Raw genomic sequence first — 15689 nt, 5'->3', positions numbered from 1 at the left:
GGCTACACCCCAATCTGGAGGGTACCAGAGGCCACACCCCAAGAGGCTACACCCCAACTCGGAGAATACCAAAGGCCACAACCCAACTTGGAGGGTAACAAAAGTCACACCCCAACTCGTAGGGTATCGGAGACCACTCCCCATCTTGGAGGGTACGGAAGCTGCACCCCATCTCGAAGAGTATCGGAGGACAAACTCTAAATCGGAGGGTACCAGAGGCCTACCCCAGCTCAGAGATTATCGGATGCCACAGCCCAAGAGGCCACACCCCAACTCGGAGGGTATCAGAGGCCACACCCCAACTCAGAGGGTATCGGAGGCCAAACTCCAGCTCGAAGGGTATCAGAGGCCACACCCCAAGAGGCCTTACCCGAATTCGAAGGGTACCGTAGGTCACACCCTAACTCGGAGGGTACTAGAGACGATTCCCCAACTTGGAGGGTACCGGAGGCCACACTCCAACTTTTAGGGTATTAGGAGGCCACAACCCAATTCGGAGGGTACAGGAGGCTACACCACAATTTGAAGGGTACCAGAGGTCACACCACAATTTGGAGAGTAGCGGAGGCCGCACGCCAACTCAGAGGATACCGGAGGCCAAACCAAATTCAGAGAGTACTGGAATCCACACCCCAACTCAAAGGGTATCGGAGGCCACACCCCAGCTCGGAGGGTACTGGAGGCCACACCCCAAGAGTCTACACCTCAAGTCGGAGCGTACTGGAGGCCACACCCCAATTTGGAGGGTAATTGGAGGCCACACTTTAATTCAGAGGGTAGTGGAGGCCACACACCAAGAGATCACCCCCAACTCGGAGGATACCATAGGCCACACCCCAACTTGGAGAGTACCGGAGCCACACTCCAACTCAGAGGGTACCGGAGGAAACACCCCAACTTGCATGGTACGGAGTCTACACTCCAAATCGGTACTGGAGGCCACACCCCAACCCGGAAGGTATCAGAGGCCAAACCCCAAATCGGAGGATAGCGGAATCCCCACCCACACTCAGATGGTACTGGAGGCCATACCCCTATTCGGAGGGTACCGGAGGCCACACCCCAACTCGAAGGGTATTTGGAGGCCACACCCCAATTTGGAGGGTACCAGAAATCACACCCCAACTCTGAGGGTATCAGAGTCCTCATTCCAACTCGGATGGTACTGGAGGCCACACCCCAATTCAGAGGGTAATCGGGGGCCACACCGCAATTCGGAGGGTACTGGAGGCCACAGCTCAATAGACCACACCCCAATTCGGAGGGTCTTGGAGGCCACACCCCAGCTCGTAGGGTACCAAAAGCCACACCCCAACTTGGAGGGTACCGGAGGCCACACCCCAACTCAGATTGTACTGGAGGCCACACCCCAACTTGGAGGATAGAGGCTACACCCCAACTCGGAAGGTATCGGAGGCCAAACCCCAACTCGGAGTGTATCAGAGGCAACACCCCATCTCAGAAAGAGGCTACACCCCAACTCGGAGGGTATCGGAGGCCAAACCCCAACTCGGAGTGTATCAGAGGCAACACCCCATCTCAGAAAGTACATTGAAGTTACTGGAGGCCACACCTCAACTCGGAGGGTATCGTAGGCCATACTCCAGCTCAAAAAGTACCGGAGGCCACTCCCCAAGAGGCCACACCCCAACTCAGAAGGTACCAGTGGCCACACCCCAACTCGGAGGGTATCGGAGGCCACACGCCAACTTGGAGGGTACCGGAGGAAGCACCCCAACTTGTATGGTACGGAGGCCACACCCCATCTCAGGGTATCAGGGGCCACACCCCTACTCGGAGGGTATCGGAGGCCAAACCCCAATTCAGAGGATAGCGGAGGCCATACCCCTACTCGGAGGGTACCGGAGGCCAAAACCCAGTTCGGAGTTTATCGGAGGCCAAACTCCAACTCGGAGGGTACCAGAGGCCACACCCCAACTCTGAGGGTATTTGGAGGCCACTCCTCAATTTGGATGTTACAGATTGCTATACCCCAATTTTGAGAGTACCAGAGGTCACACCCCTCCGATACCCTACAAATTGGGGTGTTGCCTCCGGTACCCTCCAAATGGAGGTGTGGCCTCTGAGTGATCGCCAAATTGGGGTGTGGCCTCCAATACCCTATTAGTTGGGGTGTGGACGCTTGGTTTGTGGCCTCCGCTATCCTCCGAGTTGGGGTGTGGCCTCCAGTACGGTCCGAGCTGGGGTGTGGCATCCGATACCCTACGAGTTGGGGTGTGGGCCCTGTTACCCTCTGAGCTGGGGTGTGGCCTCCAGTACGGTCCGAGCTGGGATGTGGCCTCCAGTACGGTCCGAGCTGGGGTGTGGCCATCCGATACCCTACGAGCCTCCAAATGGAGGTGTGGCCTCTGAGTGATCGCCGAATTGGAGTGTGGCCTCCAATACCCTATTAGTTGGGGTGTGGACACTTGGTTTGTGGCCTCCGCTACCCTCCTAGTTGGGGTGTGGCCTCCAGTACGGTCCGAGCTGGGGTGTGGCATCTGATACCCTACGAGTTGGGGTGTGGGCCCTGTTACCCTCTGAGCTGGGGTGTGGCCTCCAGTATGGTCTGAGCTGGGGTGTGGCCTCAGATAACCTCCAAGTTAGGGTGTGGCCTCTGGTACCCTCTGAGCTGATGTCTGGCCTCCGACACACTCTGAGTTGGGGTGTGGCCTCCGGTACCTTCCAGGCACACTCCGAGATGGGGTTTGGATTCCAGGTACCCTCTGAATTGTGGCGTGGCCTCCGGCATCCTCCGAATTGGGGTGTGGACTCCAAGTAACTTCAGAATTGGGGTGTGGCCTACGGTACCTTCTGAATGGGGGTGTGGCATCTGGTACCCTCCAAGTTGGCCATGGCCTCTTGGGGTGTGGTCTCTGGTACCCTACGAGCTGGGTGTGGCCTCCGATACCCTCCGAGTTGTGGTGTGGCCTCCGGTACCTTCCAAGCACCATTCGAGTTGGGATGTGGCCTCTGGGTACCCTCTGAATTGGGGTGTGGCATATGACACCCTCCGAGTTGGGGTGTTGCCTTCGGGTACCTTCCGAGTTGGGGTTTGGCCTCCAGTACCCTCCGAGTTGGCGTGCGGTCTTCGGGTACCCTCCAAGTTAGAGTGTGGCCTCTGGTTACCCTGCAAGCTGGGGTGTGGCCTCCAGTACCTCCGAGTTGGGGTGTGGCATCCGGTACCTTTCTGGCACACTCGGAATTGGGGTGTGGCCTACGGTACCCTACGAGTTATGGTGTGGCCCCCGGTACCCTGTGAGTTGGAGTGTGGCCTCCTGGCACCCTTCAATTTGGGCTGTGGCCTACTGGCACGCTGCGAGTTGGGGTGTGACCTTTGGTACTGTCTTGGTTTGGGTGAGGCCTCCGATACCCTCCGAGTTGGGGTGTGGCCTCTGTTACCCACAAAGTTGGGGTGTGGCCTCTGGTACCCTCCAAGTTGGGTTGTGGCCTCCGTTATCCTCCGATTTGGATTGTGGCTTCAGGTACTCTCCGAGTTGGGGTGTGGCCTCCGAAACCTTCCGAATTGGGGGGTGGCCTCCAGTAGTCTCCGAGTTGTGGTGTGGCCTCTTGAGGTGTGGCCTCCTGTATCTATGAGCTGGGGTGTGGCTGCCAATGCCCTCCGAGTTGGGGTGTGGCCCTTTGGGGTGTGGCCTCCGTTGCCCTCTGAGCTGGGGTGTGACCTCCAGTACCCTCTGAGTTGCGGTATGGCCTCTTGAGGTGTGGCCTCCTGTACCCTATGAGCTGGGGTGTGGCTGTCAATGCCCTCCGAGTTGGGTTGTGGCCTCCGGTGCCCTCTGAGCTGGGTTGTGGCCTCCAGTACCCTCCGAGTTGCGTCGTGGCCTCTTGAGGTGTGGCCTCCTGTACCCTATGAGCTGGGGTGTGGCTGCCAATGCCCTCCGAGTTGGGGTATGGCCTCCGGTACCCTACGAATTGGGGTGCTGCCTCCGGTACCTGTTGTGAATTCTGTTCTCGAGCTCCCTCCTGTGGTTATGAATGGTACTTCGGCGAGTTCTGTTCATGGACTCCCTCTGGTGGCTGTGAGTGGAGCTGCTGGTTCTGAGATTCCTTCTCCAGCTGATCTCGTTCAGGTCTTGGCTGGCTGCTCTATTTAACTCCACTCAGATCGTTACTTGATGCCAGCTGTCAATGTCCTAGTACTGGTTCAGTTCACTTGGATCTTTCAGATGACCTGTCTACTTCAGCAAAAGCTAAGTCCCTGCTAGCTTATTTGTTACCACTGTGTTTTTGTCCAGCTTGCTATAATGAATTTATCTTGTTAGCTGGAAGCTCTGGGATGCAGAGTGGCACCACCGCGCCGTGAGTCGATGCGGTGATTTCTTTTGCACACTCTGCGTGGTTTTTTGTTAGTTTTTATGCTGACCGCAAAGATACCTTTTCTATCCTCTGTCTGTTTAGTTAGTCTGGCCTCCTATGCTGAAATCTATTTCATTCCTGTGTTTGTGACTTCCATCTTAACTCACAGTCAATATATGTGGGGGCTGCCTATTTCTTTGGGAAATTTCTCTGAGGCAAGGTAGGCTGTGTTTTCTATCTTTAGGGGTAGTTAGCTCTTAGGCTGTGAAGAGGCGTCTAGGCAGAGTCAGGAACGCTCCACGGCTATTTCTAGTTGTTGTGATAGGACAGCTGGCCCGCAAAGTGTTAATGCATCTCAATAGAGGGATAAGAGAAGTTCTGAGACCATTTTTTTTCTCTGCAGTGTGTTTTGTATTTCTTTTCCCCTTAACCTCTGGGTGGTTCAGGACACAGGTGTAGATATGGACATTCAAGGTCTGTCCTCTTGTGTGGATCAACTCACTGCAAGGGTACAAAGCATTCAAGATTATGTAGTTCAGAACCCGATGTTAGAACCCAGAATTCCAATTCCTGATTTGTTTTCTGAGGATAGATCTAAATTCCTGAATTTCAAAAATAATTGTACACTGTTTTTTGCTTTGAAACCCCGCTCCTCTGGTGACCCCATTCAGCAAGTAAAAATCATTATTTCTCTGCTACGTGGCGACCCTCAAGACTGGGCATTTTCCCTTGCGCCAGAGGATCCTGCATTGCGTAATGTAGATGCGTTTTTTCTGGTGCTTGGATTGCTTTATGATGAACCAGATTCAGTGGATCAGGCAGAGAAAATTTTTCTGGCTTTGTGTCAGGGTCAGGATGAAGCGGAGGTATATTGTCAGAAGTTCAGAAAGTGGTCTGTGCTTACTCAGTGGAATGAATGTGCCCTGGCGGCAATTTTCAGAAAGGGTCTTTCTGAAGCCCTTAAGGATGTTATGGTGGGATTCCCCACGCCTGCTGATCTGAATGAGTCTATGTCCTTGGCCATTCAGATCGATCGACGCTTATGTGAGCGCAAAAATGTGCACCATTTGGCGGTGTTTCCTGAGCAGAAGCCTGAGCCTATGCAATGTGATAGGACCTTGACCAGAGCTGAACGGCAAGAACACAGATGTCAGAATGGGCTGTGTTTTTACTGTGGTGACTCCACTCATGCTATCTCTGATTGTCCTAAGCGCACTAAACGGTTCGCTAGGTCTGCCATCATTGGTACGGTACAGCCAAAATTTATTTTGTCCGTTACTCTGATTTGCTCTTTGTCGTCCTATTCCGTTATGGCATTTGTGGATTCAGGCGCTGCCCTGAATTTGATGGACTTGGAGTTTGCCAGGCGCTGTGGTTTTTTCTTGGAGCCCTTGCAGTGTCCTATTCCATTGAGAGGAATTGATGCTAAGCCTTTGGCCAAGAATAAGCCTCAGTACTGGACTCAATTGACCATGTGCATGGCTCCTGCACATCGGGAGGGTATTCGCTTTTTGGTGTTGCATAATCTGCATGATGTGGTCGTTTTGGGTTTGCCATGGCTACAGGTCCATAATCCTGTATTGGATTGGAAATCAATGTCTGTATCCAGTTGGGGTTGTCAAGGGGTACATGGGGATGTCCCATTGTTGTCTATTTCGTCCTCCCATCCTTCTGAAGTCCCTGAGTTCTTGTCAGATTATCGGGATGTATTTGATGAGCCCAAATCCAGTGCCCTACCTCCTCATAGGGATTGCGATTGTGCTATTAATTTGATTCCTGGTAGTAAGTTTCCGAAGGGCCGACTGTTCAATTTATCTGTGCCAGAACACGCTGCAATGCGGAGTTATATAAAGGAGTCCTTGGAGAAAGGGCATATTCGCCCGTCGTCGTCACCGTTGGGAGCAGGGTTCTTTTTTGTGGCCAAGAAGGATGGTTCTCTGAGACCTTGTATAGATTACCGCCTTCTTAATAAAATCACCGTCAAATTTCAGTACCCTTTGCCGCTACTGTCTGATTTGTTTGCTCGGATTAAGGGAGCTAGCTGGTTCACCAAGATAGATCTTCGAGGGGCGTATAATCTTGTGCGTATTAAACGGGGCGACGAATCGAAAACAGCATTTAATACGCCCGAGGGCCATTTTGAGTACTTGGTGATGCCATTCGGGCTTTCTAATGCTCCATCTGTGTTTCAGACCTTTATGCATGACATCTTCCGAAAGTACCTGGATAGATTCATGATTGTATATTTGGATGATATTTTGGTCTTTTCGGACGATTGGGAGTCTCATGTGAAGCAGGTCAGAATGGTGTTCCAGGTCCTTCGTGCTCATTCCTTGTTTGTGAAAGGGTCTAAATGTCTCTTTGGAATTCAGAAGGTTTCATTTTTGGGCTTCATTTTTTCCCCTTCTACTATCGAGATGGACCCTGTTAAAGTTCAGGCCATTTATGATTGGACTCAGCCTACTTCTGTGAAGAGCCTTCAGAAATTTTTGGGCTTTGCTAATTTTTACCGTCGCTTCATCGCTAATTTTTCTAGTGTTGTTAAACCATTGACTGATTTAACCAAGAAAGGTGCTGATGTGGTCAATTGGTCCTCTGCGGCCGTTGAGGCTTTTCAGGAACTGAAGCGTCGTTTTTCTTCTGCCCCTGTGTTGTGTCAGCCAGATGTTTCGCTCCCGTTTCAGGTCGAGGTGGATGCTTCTGAGATTGGAGCAGGGGCTGTTTTGTCTCAAAGAGGTTCTGATGGCTCTGTAATGAAACCATGTGCTTTCTTTTCTAGAAAGTTTTCGCCTGCTGAGCGCAATTATGATGTGGGTAATAGAGAGTTGTTGGCTATGAAGTGGGCGTTTGAGGAGTGGCGACATTGGCTGGAAGGAGCCAAACATCGCGTGGTGGTCTTGACGGATCACAAGAATCTGACTTATCTCGAGTCTGCCAAGCGTTTGAATCCTAGTCAGGCTCGATGGTCGCTGTTTTTCTCCCGCTTCAATTTTGTGGTTTCGTACCTTCCGGGTTCTAAGAATGTGAAGGCTGATGCCCTTTCTAGGAGTTTTGTGCCTGATTCTCCGGGAGTTCCTGAGCCGGCTGGTATTCTCAAAGAGGGGGTAATTTTGTCTGCCATCTCCCCTGATTTGCGGCGGGTGCTGCAGGAGTTTCAGGCTGATAGACCTGACCGTTGCCCAGCGGAGAAGCTGTTTGTCCCTGATAGATGGACTAGTAGAGTTATCTCTGAGGTTCATTGTTCGGTGTTGGCTGGTCATCCTGGAATCTTTGGTACCAGAGATTTGGTGGCTAGATCCTTTTGGTGGCCTTCCTTGTCACGAGATGTGCGTTCTTTTGTGCAGTCCTGTGGGACTTGTGCTCGGGCTAAGCCCTGCTGTTCTCGTGCCAGTGAGTTGCTTTTGCCCTTGCCGGTCCCGAAAAGGCCTTGGACGCATATTTCCATGGATTTTATTTCAGATCTCCCTGTCTCTCAGAGGATGTCAGTTATCTGGGTGGTTTGTGATCGCTTCTCTAAGATGGTCCATTTGGTACCTTTGCCTAAATTGCCTTCCTCCTCTGATTTGGTTCCATTGTTTTTCCAGCATGTGGTTCGTTTACATGGCATTCCGGACAACATCGTGTCGGACAGAGGTTCCCAGTTTGTTTCAAGATTTTGGCGGTCCTTTTGTGCTAAGATGGGCATTGATTTGTCTTTTTCTTCAGCTTTCCATCCTCAGACAAATGGCCAAACCGAACGAACCAATCAGACTTTGGAAACATATCTGAGATGCTTTGTTTCTGCTGATCAGGATGATTGGGTGTCCTTCTTGCCTTTGGCTGAGTTCGCCCTTAATAATCGGGCCAGCTCGGCTACTTTGGTTTCGCCTTTTTTCTGTAATTCTGGTTTCCACCCTCGTTTTTCTTCAGGGCAGGTTGAGCCTTCGGACTGTCCTGGTGTGGATTCTGTGGTTGACAGGTTACAGCAAATTTGGACTCACGTAGTGGACAATTTGACATTGTCCCAGGAGAAGGCTCAACGTTTCGCTAACCGCCGTCGCTGTGTTGGTCCCCGACTTCGTGTTGGGGATTTGGTTTGGTTGTCGTCTCGTTTTGTTCCTATGAAGGTTTCGTCTCCTAAGTTTAAGCCTCGTTTCATTGGTCCTTATAAGATTTCTGAAATTATTAATCCTGTGTCATTTCGTTTGGACCTTCCAGCTTCTTTCTCCATCCATAATGTGTTCCATAGGTCGTTGTTGCGGAGATATGTGGCTCCTATGGTTCCCTCCGTTGATCCTCCTGCCCCGGTGTTGGTTGAGGGGGAGTTGGAGTATGTGGTGGAGAAGATTTTGGATTCTCGTATTTCGAGACGGAAACTTCAGTATCTAGTTAAGTGGAAAGGTTATGGTCAGGAGGATAATTCCTGGGTGGTTGCCTCTGATGTTCATGCTGCCGATCTTGTTCGTGCCTTTCATTTGGCTCGCCCGGAGCGGCCTGGGGGCTCTGGTGAGGGTTCGGTGACCCCTCCTCAATGGGGGGGTACTGTTGTGAATTCTGTTCTCGAGCTCCCTCCTGTGGTTCTGTTCATGGACTCCCTCTGGTGGCTGTGAGTGGAGCTGCTGGTTCTGAGATTCCTTCTCCAGCTGATCTCGTTCAGGTCTTGGCTGGCTGCTCTATTTAACTCCACTCAGATCGTTACTTGATGCCAGCTGTCAATGTCCTAGTACTGGTTCAGTTCACTTGGATCTTTCAGATGACCTGTCTACTTCAGCAAAAGCTAAGTCCCTGCTAGCTTATTTGTTACCACTGTGTTTTTGTCCAGCTTGCTATAATGAATTTATCTTGTTAGCTGGAAGCTCTGGGATGCAGAGTGGCACCACCGCGCCGTGAGTCGGTGCGGTGATTTCTTTTGCACACTCTGCGTGGTTTTTTGTTAGTTTTTATGCTGACCGCAAAGATACCTTTTCTATCCTCTGTCTGTTGAGTTAGTCTGGCCTCCTATGCTGAAATCTATTTCATTCCTGTGTTTGTGACTTCCATCTTAACTCACAGTCAATATATGTGGGGGCTGCCTATTTCTTTGGGAAATTTCTCTGAGGCAAGATAGGCTGTGTTTTCTATCTTTAGGGGTAGTTAGCTCTTAGGCTGTGAAGAGGCGTCTAGGCAGAGTCAGGAACGCTCCACGGCTATTTCTAGTTGTTGTGATAGGATTAGAGGTTGCGGTCAGCAGAGCTCCCACTTCCCAGAGCTCGTCCTGTATCGCTAGTTTGCTCATCTGGTCATTTCTAGTGTTCCTATCCACCAGCCCAACATAACAGGTACCCTCCCAAATGGAGTGTGGCCTTTGAGTACCCTCCAAAATGGAGTGTGGCCTCCAGGACCCTCCAAGTTGGGGTGTGGACTCTTGAGGTGTGGCCTCCGTTAACCTCCGAGTTAGGGTGTATTTTCCAGTACGGGATGCCATACCCCAACTCGGAGGGTACCGGAGGCTACACCCAAAGAGTCCACACCTCAACTCGGAGGCCAAACCCCAGCTCGGAGGATATCGGAGACCACACTCCAACTCGGAGGGTACCGGAGACCACACCCCAACTCGAAGGGGTGCAGAGGCCACACCTCAAGAGGCCACACCCCAACTCGGAGGGAACCAGAGGCCACACTCCAACTCAGAGGGTATCGGAGACCACACCCTAGCTCAGAGGGTATCTGAGGCCATACCCCAAGTATCCACAACCCAACTTGGAGTGTACTGGAAGCCACACCCCAATTCAGAGGTTTCTGGAGCCACACCCCAATTTGAAAAGTAGCGGAGGTCACACTCCAAGAGACCACACCCCAATTTGAAGGGTACCGAAGGCCACACCCCTACTCGGAGGGTACCGAGGCCCAACTAGGAGGGTATCGGAGGCCACACCCCAGCTCAGAGGGTACCGGAGGCCACAACCCAAGAGATCACACCCCAAGTCGGAGGGTACTGGAGGCCACACCCCAATTTGGAGGGTACAGGAGGCCACACCCCCAGCTCGGAGGGTATTGGAGGCTACATCGCAAATTGGAGGGTACCCGTCGACCACAACCCAACTCCGAGGGTGTCTTAGCTAGGAGGGTACCGGAAGTCACACCCCAAGAGTCCACACCCCAACTCCAAGGGTGCTGGAGGTCACACCCCAACTCGGAGGGTACTGGAGGCCACACCCCAGCTCGAAGGGTACCGTAGGCCACACCCCAACTCAGAGGTTACCAGGAGGCCACACGCCAACTCAAAGTGTGTCCGGAGACCTCACCACAACTCAGAGGGTATCGGAGACCTCACCCAGCTGGTAGGGCACCAGAGGTCACACCCCAACTTGGAGGATAGTGGAGGCCACACCTCTGCTTGGTGGGTACCAGAGTACACTCTCCAACTCTGAGAGTACTGTAGGTCACATCCTAACTCGGAAGGTATCGGAAGCCAAACCGCAGCTCGGAGAGTACTGGAAGCCACACCTCTAGAGTCCACACCCCGATTCTTAGGGTATCGGAGGTCACACCCCAATTTGGAGGGTACCAGATGCCACACCACAACTTGGAGGGTAACGGAGGCCACTCCCCAACTCGGAGGATACCGGATACCACACCCCAACACAGAGGGTACTCGGAAGCCACACCCCAACTTGGAGGGTGCCCGGAGGCCACATCCCAACTTGGAAGGTACAGGAGTCCACACAACTCAGAGGATATTAGTAGGCCACACCCCAATGCGAAGGGTAATGGAAACCACACCCCAACTCGGAAGGTATTGGAGGCCACACCCTAGCTCGGAGGGTATTGGAGGCCACACCCCAATTTGAAGGATAATCGGAGGCCAGACCCCAATTCAGAGGGTACAGGAGGCCACACCCAAAGAGGCCATTTCCCAATTCCGAGAGTACTGTAGGCCACACCCCAACTCGAAGGGTACCAGAGGCCATACCCCAACTCAGAGGGTAACAGAGGCCACAACCCAACTCAGAGGGTACTGGAGGCCACACCCCAACTTGGACGGTATCGGAGACCACACCCTAGCTCGGAGTGTACTGGAAGCCACACCCTAATTTGGAGGGTTCTGGAGCCACACCCGAATTCGGTGGGTACTGGAGGTCACACCCCAATAGACCACACCCCAATTTGGAGGGTACCAAAGGCCACACCCCTACTCGGAGGGTATCGGAGGCCTAACTAGGAGGATATCGGAGGCCACACCCCAGCTTGGAGGGTACTGGAGGCCACACCCCAATTCAGAGGGTATCGCAGGCCACACCACCAATTCTGTTGTGAAATTGGATTCTGGGCTCCCCCGGTGGCCACTGGTGGAATTGAACTTGTGTGCATCATCCTCTCTGTCCACCTGTTCCCATCAGGATGTGGGAGTCTCTATATAACCTTGCTCCTCTGTCAGTTTCATGCCGGTCAACAATGTAATCAGAAGCCTTTCTTTGCATGTTCCTGCTACTAGACAACTCCCAGCTAAGTTGGACTTTCGTCCTTGTTTGTTTTTGCATTTTGTTCCAGTTCACAGCTGCTGTTTCGTTACTGTGTCTGGAAAGCTCTTGTGATCTGAAATTGCCACTCTGGTGTTATGAGTTAATACTAGAGTCTTAAAGTAATTTCTGGATGGTGTTTTGATAGGGTTTTCAGCTGACCATGAAAGTGCCCTTTCTGTCTTCCTGCTATCTAGTAAGCGGACCTCGATTTTGCTAAACCTATTTTCATACTACGTTTGTCATTTCATCTAAAATCACCGCCAATATATGTGGGGGCCTCTGTCTGCCTTTTGGGGAAATTTCTCTAGAGGTGAGCCAGGACTGTATTTTCCTCTGCTAGGATTAGTTAGTCCTCCGGCTGGCGCTGGGCGTCTAGGGATAAAACGTAGGCACGCTACCCGGCCACTGTTAATTGTGCGGCAGGTTTAGTTCATGGTCAGTTTAGATTCCATCTTCCCAGAGCTAGTTCTTATATATGCTGGGCTATGTTCTCTCGCCATTGAGAATCATGACAGTTTGACCGGCCCCAAAAGGGTTAAATTATTGGCTGAGAAAGGAGAGAAAAAAGAAGTCTGCTGAAAATTTTTTTTTTTTTTTCTCTAGTTCTGAGTGTGCTCATAATTGAATCACTTGCTAGTCTGCCTATACTGCAGCCTTCCTCTCTTTCTCTCCTTCTAATCCTTGAATGGCTCTGTGTTCACCTGTTTGAAATGGATCTTCAGAGTGTAGCTACAGGTTTGAATAATCTCGCCACGAAGGTACAAAATTTGCAAGATTTTGTTGTTCATGCACCTATGTCTGAACCTAGAATTCCTTTGCCTGAATTTTTTTCAGGGAATAGATCTTGCTTTCAAAATTTTAAAAATAATTGCAAATTGTTTTTGTCCCTGAAGTCTCGCTCTGCCGGAGATCCTGCACAGCAGGTCAGGATTGTAATTTCCTTGCTCCGGGGCGACCCTCAAGATTGGGCTTTTGCATTGACACCAGGGGATCCTGCGTTGCTCAATGTGGATGCGTTTTTTCTGGCCTTGGGGTTGCTTTATGAGGAACCTCATTTAGAGCTTCAGGCGGAAAAAGCTTTGATGTCCCTATCTCAGGGGCAAGATGAAGCTGAAATATACTGCCAAAAATTCCGTAAATGGTCTGTGCTTACTCAGTGGAATGAGTGCGCCCTGGCGGCGATTTTCAGAGAAGGTCTCTCTGATGCCATTAAGGATGTTATGGTGGGATTCCCTGTGCCTGCGGGTCTGAATGAGTCCATGACAATGGCTATTCAGATCGATAGGCGTCTGCGGGAGCGCAAACCTGTGCACCATTTGGCGGTGTCTACTGAGAAGACGCCAGAAAATATGCAATGTGATAGAATTCTGTCCAGAAGCGAGCGGCAGAATTTTAGACGAAAAAATGGGTTGTGTTTCTATTGTGGTGATTCAACTCATGTTATATCAGCATGCTCTAAGCGTACTAAGAAGCTTGACAAGTCTGTTTCAATTAGCACTTTACAGTCTAAGTTTATTCTATCTGTGACCCTGATTTGTTCTTTATCATCTATTACCGCGGACGCCTATGTCGACTCTGGCGCCGCTTTGAGTCTTATGGATTGGTCCTTTGCCAAACGCTGTGGGTATGATTTGGAGCCTTTGGAAGCTCCTATACCTCTGAAGGGGATTGACTCCACCCCATTGGCTAGTAATAAACCACAATACTGGACACAAGTAACTATGCGTATTAATCCGGATCACCAGGAGATTATTCGCTTTCTGGTGCTGTATAATCTACATGATGTTTTGGTGCTAGGATTGCCATGGCTGCAATCTCATAACCCAGTCCTCGACTGGAAAGCTATGTCTGTGTTAAGCTGGGGATGTAAAGGGACTCATGGGGACGTACCTTTGGTTTCCATTTCATCATCTATTCCCTCTGAGATTCCTGAATTCTTGTCTGACTATCGTGACGTTTTTGAAGAACCCAAGCTTGGTTCACTACCTCCGCACCGGGAGTGCGATTGTGCCATAGATTTGATCCCGGGTAGTAAATACCCTAAGGGTCGTTTATTTAATCTGTCTGTGCCTGAACACGCTGCTATGCGAGAATATATAAAGGAGTCCTTGGAAAAGGGACATATTCGTCCTTCGTCATCTCCCTTAGGAGCCGGTTTTTTCTTTGTGTCTAAGAAAGATGGCTCTTTGAGGCCGTGTATTGATTATCGGCTTTTGAATAAAATCACGGTTAAATATCAATATCCGTTACCACTGCTGACTGATTTGTTTGCTCGTATAAAGGGGGCCAAGTGGTTCTCTAAGATTGATCTCCGTGGGGCGTATAATTTGGTGCAAATCAAGCAGGGGGATGAGTGGAAAACCGCATTTAATACGCCCGAGGGCCACTTTGAGTATTTGGTGATGCCTTTTGGTCTTTCAAATGCCCCTTCAGTCTTCCAGTCCTTTATGCATGACATTTTCCGCGATTATTTGGATAAATTTATGATTGTGTATCTGGATGATATTCTGATTTTTTCGGATGACTGGGACTCTCATGTCCAGCAGGTCAGGAGGGTTTTTCAGGTTTTGCGGTCTAATTCCTTGTGTGTGAAGGGTTCTAAGTGCGTTTTTGGGGTTCAAAAGATTTCCTTCTTGGGATACATTTTTTCCCCCTCTTCCATCGAGATGGATCCTGTCAAGGTTCAGGCTATTTGTGATTGGACGCAACCCTCTTCTCTTAAGAGTCTTCAGAAATTTTTGGGCTTTGCTAACTTTTATCGTCGATTTATTGCTGGTTTTTCTGATGTTGTTAAACCATTGAGTGATTTGACTAAGAAGGGTGCTGATGTTGCTGATTGGTCCCCTGATGCTGTGGAGGCCTTTCGGGAGCTTAAGCGCCGCTTTTCTTCCGCCCCTGTGTTGCGTCAGCCTGATGTTGCTCTTCCTTTTCAGGTTGAGGTCGACGCTTCTGAAATCGGAGCTGGGGCGGTGTTGTCGCAGAGAAGTTCCGACTGCCCCGTGATGAGACCTTGTGCTTTTTTTTCCCGTAAATTTTCGCCCGCCGAGCGGAATTATGATATTGGGAATCGGGAGCTTTTGGCCATGAAGTGGGCTTTTGAGGAGTGGCGTCACTGGCTTGAGGGGGCCAGACATCAGGTGGTGGTATTGACTGACCACAAAAATTTAATTTACCTTGAGTCTGCCAGGCGCCTGAATCCTAGACAGGCGCGCTGGTCGTTGTTTTTCTCTCGGTTTAATTTTGTGGTGTCATACCTACCGGGTTCTAAGAATGTTAAGGCGGATGCCCTTTCTAGGAGTTTTGAGCCTGACTCCCCTGGTAATTCTGAGCCCACAGGTATCCTTAAGGATGGAGTGATATTGTCTGCCGTTTCTCCAGACCTGCGGTGGGCCTTGCAGGAGTTTCAGGCGGATAGACCGGATCGTTGCCCACCTGGTAGACTGTTTGTTCCTGATGATTGGACCAGTAGAGTCATCTCTGAGGTTCATTCTTCTGCATTGGCAGGTCATCCTGGAATCTTTGGTACCAGGGATTTGGTGGCAAGGTCCTTCTGGTGGCCTTCCCTGTCACGAGATGTGCGAGGCTTTGTGCAGTCTTGTGACGTTTGTGCTCGGGCCAAGCCTTGTTGTTCTCGGGCTAGTGGATTGTTGTTGCCCTTGCCTATTCCGAAGAGGCCTTGGACGCACATTTCGATGGATTTTATTTCGGATCTGCCTGTTTCTCAGAAGATGTCTGTCATCTGGGTGGTGTGTGACCGTTTCTCTAAGATGGTCCATTTGGTTCCCTTGCCTAAGTTGCCTTCTTCTTCCGAGTTGGTTCCTCTGTTTTTTCAAAATGTTGTTCGTTTGCATGGTATTCCGGAGAATATCGTTTCTGACAGAGGGACCCAAT

Source organism: Ranitomeya variabilis, chromosome 1 (genome assembly GCF_051348905.1).
Source record: "Ranitomeya variabilis isolate aRanVar5 chromosome 1, aRanVar5.hap1, whole genome shotgun sequence".
In the NCBI taxonomy this organism is placed as follows: Eukaryota; Metazoa; Chordata; class Amphibia; order Anura; family Dendrobatidae; genus Ranitomeya; species Ranitomeya variabilis.
Note: the sequence above shows the minus strand (reverse complement) of the source record.